At 41.4% G+C, this 7,188-nt stretch overlaps 1 long non-coding RNA gene across 1 annotated transcript in view; it reads left to right on the forward strand.

Moving 5' to 3' along the window:
* The window catches only part of LOC108793116, a 17,012-nt gene extending 16,901 nt beyond the window's left edge, over positions 1 to 111 (forward strand). The window contains exon 3 of the long non-coding RNA XR_001941626.1: positions 6 to 111. This is a non-coding gene — a long non-coding RNA (uncharacterized LOC108793116). The remainder of the gene's footprint in view (positions 1 to 5) is intronic.
* The last annotated feature ends 7,077 nt before the right edge of the window (positions 112 to 7,188 follow it).

A 7,188-nucleotide genomic window follows, 5' to 3' on the forward strand; every position in this document is an offset into this window, starting at 1 on the left:
TAGAGCCGGCAATTTACGCAGCCTTTTACATAGTTCCACATTCACAACACTCCCTGCCCTCAAGGAGCATACAATCTAAGGTCCCTATCTAACATAGCGCCAATTTAGACAGGAGCCAATTAACCTTTCAGCATGTCTTTGGAGTGTGGGAGGAAACCGGAGTACCCGGAGGAAACCCACGCAAGCAGAAGGAGAACATGCAAACTCCATGCAGATAGTGTCCTTGCCAGGATTTGAATCAGGGACCCTCAGTGCTGCAAGGCAAAAGTGCTAACCATTACGCCACTTTGCTAAATATATTTATTATTCTATTTTTTTCTTTTTCTATTTTTTCTATTATCTATTTTCACACATTTTTGTATGGGTTAGTGGAGATCTTATCCATACCACTAATGCAGGTGTGCAGCAGAGTACTTTTAGTAGGGATCTATTGCTGGCTGTAACCAGCCAGCAATAGATACAATAGCAGAGATTTATTACTGTAGGGAAAGGCTGGTCCTGGCCACCATATGCAGAGTAAGTGCTGTGACATCACACCAAATAACTGCCAGCACACCAGTCCTGATGAAGAGCAGCTGTAAGCCCCTACAATGCATTGGTGTTATCATCTGACTTTTAATAAACCTCTACTAGACTTGATACAAACATGTGGCACTCTCAGTCTTGTTATTAGGACTCATCTCAGTTTACAGAAGATAGTTTTGAATGGATAATAGCAATGTTTTTTATATCACTTCATCTAGGACACAGCATTTCTGACACGATTGTCAAGTAGTTTCGGTACTTGCTAAAAATGTTCTTAGCCTGTCAAAAGAAAATTGATCCAGTAATCACATCTAAGGACTGGTAAGCTGCTATATATTACATTTTTGTTTTTGGGCTTACATACGCTTTAACACAAACTACTACTGGAAGAGTACAACAATCAAATTGTATAATCTAATTGTTTGACATTCTGTATTGTTCTTACAGTAAACCTCACCTCATTAGAAACAATTTTTTAACTAATTCTAAATCAGTTATTATAAAAGTGGCATTGTTTACAAACCTCAAACTGTGTAAAACGTACCAGAAAATACTACTAATCCCAGCATCATCATCTGCTAATTCCTTGTTCTCTTTTTTTCCAGGAATTAATTTATGACTGCAGTTACTGCATCCACCAATGCAACTTAAGGGTTAACCTGAGGCCCCACCTCTGGCGTCAGGCACCTGCTTGTAAAAATATGTCTGATACTCTCCAGCCACAGATGAATTAGGAAATGGCTTAACGAAGGAAGGACTGACGCCTCCAGCCTTAACTAATGAACTGAGATTAGTCCTTGTCCATAAAAGATGTTTTATTCTGGGGTATGGATGAGACAAGGAGGAGGGCTGAAATGACAGGTCTGGCTGGAGCTGATGGAGAACCAGTCCTAGCCCCCTACATTAGAGAAATTAAGGTTGAGAGTGGGCATGAGTCTCCTCAGCTGAAGGGCTGCAGGCACTGGCTCTAAAATAACTGCAAAGGTCAAGAAACGTGTGTTATTAGATAAGATTAAAATTACATTTCTCCTCATTTCAAACCAGTCATCCATGGAAATAAACCCCACATGTATGTGTACATTAAACTTACCATTTCAATTATTTATACATTTATTGCATATAATGCCATCAATTTGGAAATGTATCTATTTTACCTATCATATAGTAATGCTACATACCACAATTCTGCAGAGAACAGAAACAAGAACACTCAACATTCTCTGTCACCAAAAGTGCTTACAATCTATCATACCTCTAGTGTTACACACAGTGGGAGACGTTTTGAATTGGAATTTTGTATGCATATGTGGGGTATTTGCACAGTTGTGCTTGACTGTTATCCCTCTGTTCTAGGGGACATGCGTAGAAATATACAGTTATTTATCTATTTTCAAAAGGATACTTGTATGGCAGTACTGCAAGGAACAAAAGGACACTTGTAATGCAAAATCACCACTCAGCTGAATGATGGGTGTTATGTTTGAAATCATACTTCACTGGGTGAGCAAAAAAGCATCTGATTGGTCATGATGGGCTGAAAGAACAGTTCTTGCTTCAGGTGCTCATACATGAAGACAACTTCAAGGTTAAAAAAATAAAAAACAAAAAGGAAAGAAAGAAAATTTTATTTTTGTAAATGTCTTGTTTTCTACCTAACTATATTGCTATCACATATGGTAGCACAATAGTAGTGATATGTGCTCTTTAATAAGACGTTAGGAGTCTGACCCCTAATGTCTATCCCGCACTCAATTGAACCTAATCAAACACAGACCATGCTTCCCCCTGCCAGGGAAATGACAGCGCTCAAATCAGAAGTCACAAAATGCTCTATGCTGCTCTCCCTTGGCTCTACCCGACACCCGCCATGCCTGTCCCAGGCCTGCATGAGGTACATCAGAGCCCAAGATACATATTGGGGGATAGACGGGAAGGTGGGGGCATTACCTTTATGCATGTGTGGAATAGATCAGGCAGCTTTACTGCTTTACAGCTTCCTGAATCACTTCCAACAGAAAGCTAACAGTTGGCTAAAGAAGGGTAGACACACTCCCGGCTGTTACAGAAGTTGGAAGTGAGACCTGTGCTGCCACTGACATGTGACATACATCAGTGGCAGTGAAAGGGTCAAAACAAGCCCTCGTTTGCCTCTCTAGCTGCTTGCAATATGAAGTTATTCATTCTTAAAGATCCTCAAAGATCACAACAAACTCTTTATAGTCCGGTTTCATTGAGTTTCTAAGGCCTTGTTCAGATGGGCTGCAGTCTCCACTGCCCTTGAAAAGCAATCCTTGGTGGATTGCTTTGGGGGTTGTGGAGAAGCAGTGCCTGCCCAGCGTTCAGGAGATGATACTGCCACCTCCTAAATTTAGGTTTTTAAAAAAAAATCCCGATGGAATTCTCTATCAAAGTAACCACGTCCCATTAATTTAAATTATTGTGTGTGACACACAGCACCGCCTGTCAAACGCATCATCCTGTATATTTTTTGCCACAGAGCAAAGCATTGGAGGCACAGCAATGTATACGGCAATGTAAGACCAAAAATCAACAGCACAGTTTTACCACCCCCTCACCACCCATGTGAACAAGGCCTAACCTGCTGGTTGTTTACATTAGAGTGCTGGCAGTCTGCCAAGATTCTGCTTCCAGATTTCTGTGCCTGTGTTGCGAACTTTGAAAATAATTTTCTTCACAATGTCTTTAGATACAGAGGGCAATTAGGGTGGCCACTTCAGACGGCACTCATAGAGGCGCTGTGGGGGTAGCACTGAGGCCAGGTTGTCCATACCTGACATTCCATCTTCAGTACAGCTCAGTAACAGTGAGCCTGATAAAGCACAGTGGCCAGGAGAGACATTTACTTAGTGACTCCGAGACTGCACATTTAACTGACTCTGCATCACTGAGCTGACTTCAAGAACTGAAACATAGGCCATATTTGGCACGGGGGTAGGTGGCAAAAATGTCCGCCTCAAGTAGGGTTGCCACCTTTTCTTCAAGCGAAACCCGAACACTCAAGCGACGCGCAGACATTTTTTGGAGGGAATGAGTCGCAGCTTATTCATATGTAAATAGCGCCTCACACTCATATGTAAATATCACAGTTGAGACTATTTTCAGTGGGGGGAGCCAGTAGCCCCTATCTTAATTTTGGTTGCCCCTGTCTGCCCGACATCTATTGTCCGGGTTTCAGCTGCCATGAAACCCGAACACAGCATTCAAAACCCGAACTGTCCGGGTGAATCCTGGACAGGTGGCAACCCTAGCCTCAAGCAGCATCTGCCCCGAGCATTGCCTTGAGTATACATGCTCTTTTTTTTCAGCATGAGTTTTGTTTAGAAGTGACCCAGTGGTGACAGTACTTTACAATCACTCAGAACAAGTGCGAGGTGCACTGGGACTGTCCCACCAATGACAATTACGAAATGCAGAGGAGGAATCGTGCCTAATTTAAGTTTGTGACTGCTGGAAACATGTAAACATAATAAAATGGGATGTTTCACAGAAAGTATTTATTTTTATGAAATAGCATTGCAGTCATGTTATCAGTTCATATTAGAAGTTCTTTCACGAAGTCCTGAATGCAGCAAAAAATAGGCCATAGCTGAGGACTGCCATGCCTGGGACAAAAGATGCAGCCAATGCAAGGCAAATGCATGGCACACAAGCTGCAATAGTGTCTACCCAGTGATGCATGGTCTATACATACTCTATGGATCCCCAACAGCTGCTTGGCTTGTTTCCCCAAATGCTGGAGCAACACAAACTGGCCAACACTGTGCTAAACCCTTCCGCTGATCAAGAGAAAGTATCCTTGTTTTAATTTCCAGCAGCCTGCTTGGTGCGGAGTCTGTCTGTCACTCAATCTGCTTAATACAAAGCTCTGACTTAAGCAGTATTGAATACATTTAAATGAAGTAGCACCTGTCGATCAGAGTTATGCATTGTTTCTTAACGCAGTTACTCGAGGTCTGATGAAGAGCTTATGAAATCCGGGCTGGTCTCAGACAGCTCTCTGAGAGGATGGCTCTTATTACATAGATGATCAGGAGATGGATGCTGGAACATGCTGGGTGTCCTTCGGAGAAGTCATTTAGTATCTGTCAGCAGTTAAATAATTGTATGTCGGATAGACGAGTTCTGCGTCACACCCCTGTCCCCCCCTTACTTGGCTGTAGAAGGCCGAATGTGTGCACAGATAAAGCAATAAAGATATCTTCTATCATTTACAATGTACAGTCACAGAAAAGACAAGTCTCTTTAAAGGTGCTTCCAAAAGTGAGCAGGCCCCTGGATGCTTGAATTTGATTGCTGGTTGAGGGAAACACAAATAGTTCTAAGTCTGTGCAAAGAAAATATTTTATAATAATTTGCATAGAGAAACAGAAAACATTTTTAGGGTAAGTATACTTTTGGAGATGTATGCACTTAACCTGCCTACCAACCCCTCCGACCTGAAGTACCTCACCCTTTACCACCCCAACTGCTTACTTACCTAATTCAGGAAGCCATGGCCCACCATAAGGTTTACTGATGTTTGCTGCTGGCAGTGCCCGTGTATAGGGTCCCCATAGACTTGTATGAGACCTTCTCTCAAGCATGTAAAGCCACCAGATTCAGCCTTAAAGTGACATTAAACCCTCAGATTTTTTAACATAAACCAATACTGTAATGTGTGCCTTACTGTAATCCATGGTTGTTTCCCTTCTCTTTAATGTCACTTTAAGGATGTAAACATTGTGGCAGGCCATGGCATCCAAATTCTGGTAAGTATGCAGCTAGGCCGGAAGGATGGTGGAGTTCTTAAGGGGGTGATGGAGGGCAAAAGGATAAGTGTACATTGTCTGAGAGTGCACCTATCCATAAAAAAATACACTTTTCTTTAAAAAATTATAGAAATATTCATAATTGATATACAAACCATTTTTTACCTAAACACAATTAAATATCATCCTTCTTTTTCAGTTTGCAGTTAGCCTTACTTTGCTATTATTTACCAAAAAAATATGGCATCCCTGGCAAGGTTCTTTTTTTAATTTATTTTTAATTTATTCTTGGTTTAAATGTTGTATGTGGAGCATGCTGGGAGTACAGTGTTCCTTAAATAAACCCTAAGGCTGAGCATGTGATTACAGTAAAGCCGGGACCTCAAAGTTTGCATTTATTTGTAAATTTCACAGGCAGTGCAGTGGAGTGTCCTGTCTTAATTTCTACAAAGCAGAAGCTGGTGATTCAAACAAATAACATCCAATAAAAAAGTGAAATAATAATTTGGGTGGACTGAGCCTGAAAACCCAGCCAAACTTTTATTTTTTGTTTTGAATGGACATGGGAAGAATAGACACTAGTGTCAAGTTTCCATTGCTGTCCTTGACCCCATTGGGGTGATTTTACCTACCTTCTCCAGTGGCGGACCTACGGAACAAAGGGCCCTGGTGCAAGTTTTTTTTTCGGGGCCCCCCATCCCTGCCCTGGGGCTGTGTTAGATCGGATACTGGGCCCCCCCAGGCTCGGGCCCCGATGCAGCCGCACCGGCTGCACAGGCGGTAGGTCCGTCCCTGCTTCTGTCCCTGTGACACCAGCACAAAAGTGAGGGGTGCGGCTGTCACTGGGACAGAAAAACACAGAGAGATTTTCTATCACTTGCTGTATCAACAGGGAGTGATGGGAAATCTCATTCCACTAGGCACAGACTGCAAATAAAAATCTAACAGTAGTTCTATACCTTCCCTGTCCAAAGCTAGAAAATTCAGACTGGAGTTGGGGTCTACACAGAAACAACAGCGTATATTATCAGTGAGTATATTATGGTGAACCGTTTTTTTCAACACTCACAAACTATAGACTTGCTGTTTCATGTTTTCATGTGAGTATTTCAAATGTGTAGATTCTTCCTCTATAGCAGAGGTAGGCAAAGTCCAACCCTCCAGCTGCTGTGGAACTACAAATCCCAGAAGGCATTGCAAGATTCTGATGGCCTGACTCCTAGATGCAGAGTTTGCCCACCCCTGTCCTATAGACTCTATGGATATCAGAGCAAATAGCATCTTGCTGAACAAATGCTGTGATTAAACAACAGGATATGCCCCATAGAGAGATGGCTACAAATATACATATAAAATACTTTGAAACTTTTTTTAAATAACACTTGCATCAAATATTTTTTCTAAATAAATTATGAAATAATGTTCATTATTATCACGCTCACTTATTAAAAAAAATAAAATAGAAAAAGATACAGATTCTGTTAAATTATCAGAATAAAACTGTCCTGATGAAAAATATTCAAATATAACTGAAATCCTAGGTGACGTGTCATTTTATCACTCTTTGATGACACTGACATTTATGTAATAGTGTTTAATTATAACAAATAGAGAAAAGTGACTGTTGATTTCCATTGTAGACCCAGCACGCTCCGGGCTTTCAGCCCCTTTCTGCAATAATAACAAGCATTTGATATTTTTCTGCTCCAGTGCTACGCACCAGATGTCTGTGTATATTACAACCTAATTCCTCAACCACTGCTACAGAAAACGTTTCCTCCTGTTTGGATCTGTGTTCCCCACTTCCCCTCTAATCTCCAGTATTGTGTGGACTACAACATCATTTGTCTCCTATATATTGCATACAGGTGAAAACAATAGCTGCTATCCTGAT

This window comes from Nanorana parkeri, unplaced genomic scaffold (genome assembly GCF_000935625.1).
Source record: "Nanorana parkeri isolate BGI_ZX_2015 unplaced genomic scaffold, ASM93562v1 scaffold719, whole genome shotgun sequence".
Lineage (NCBI taxonomy): Eukaryota > Metazoa > Chordata > Amphibia > Anura > Dicroglossidae > Nanorana > Nanorana parkeri.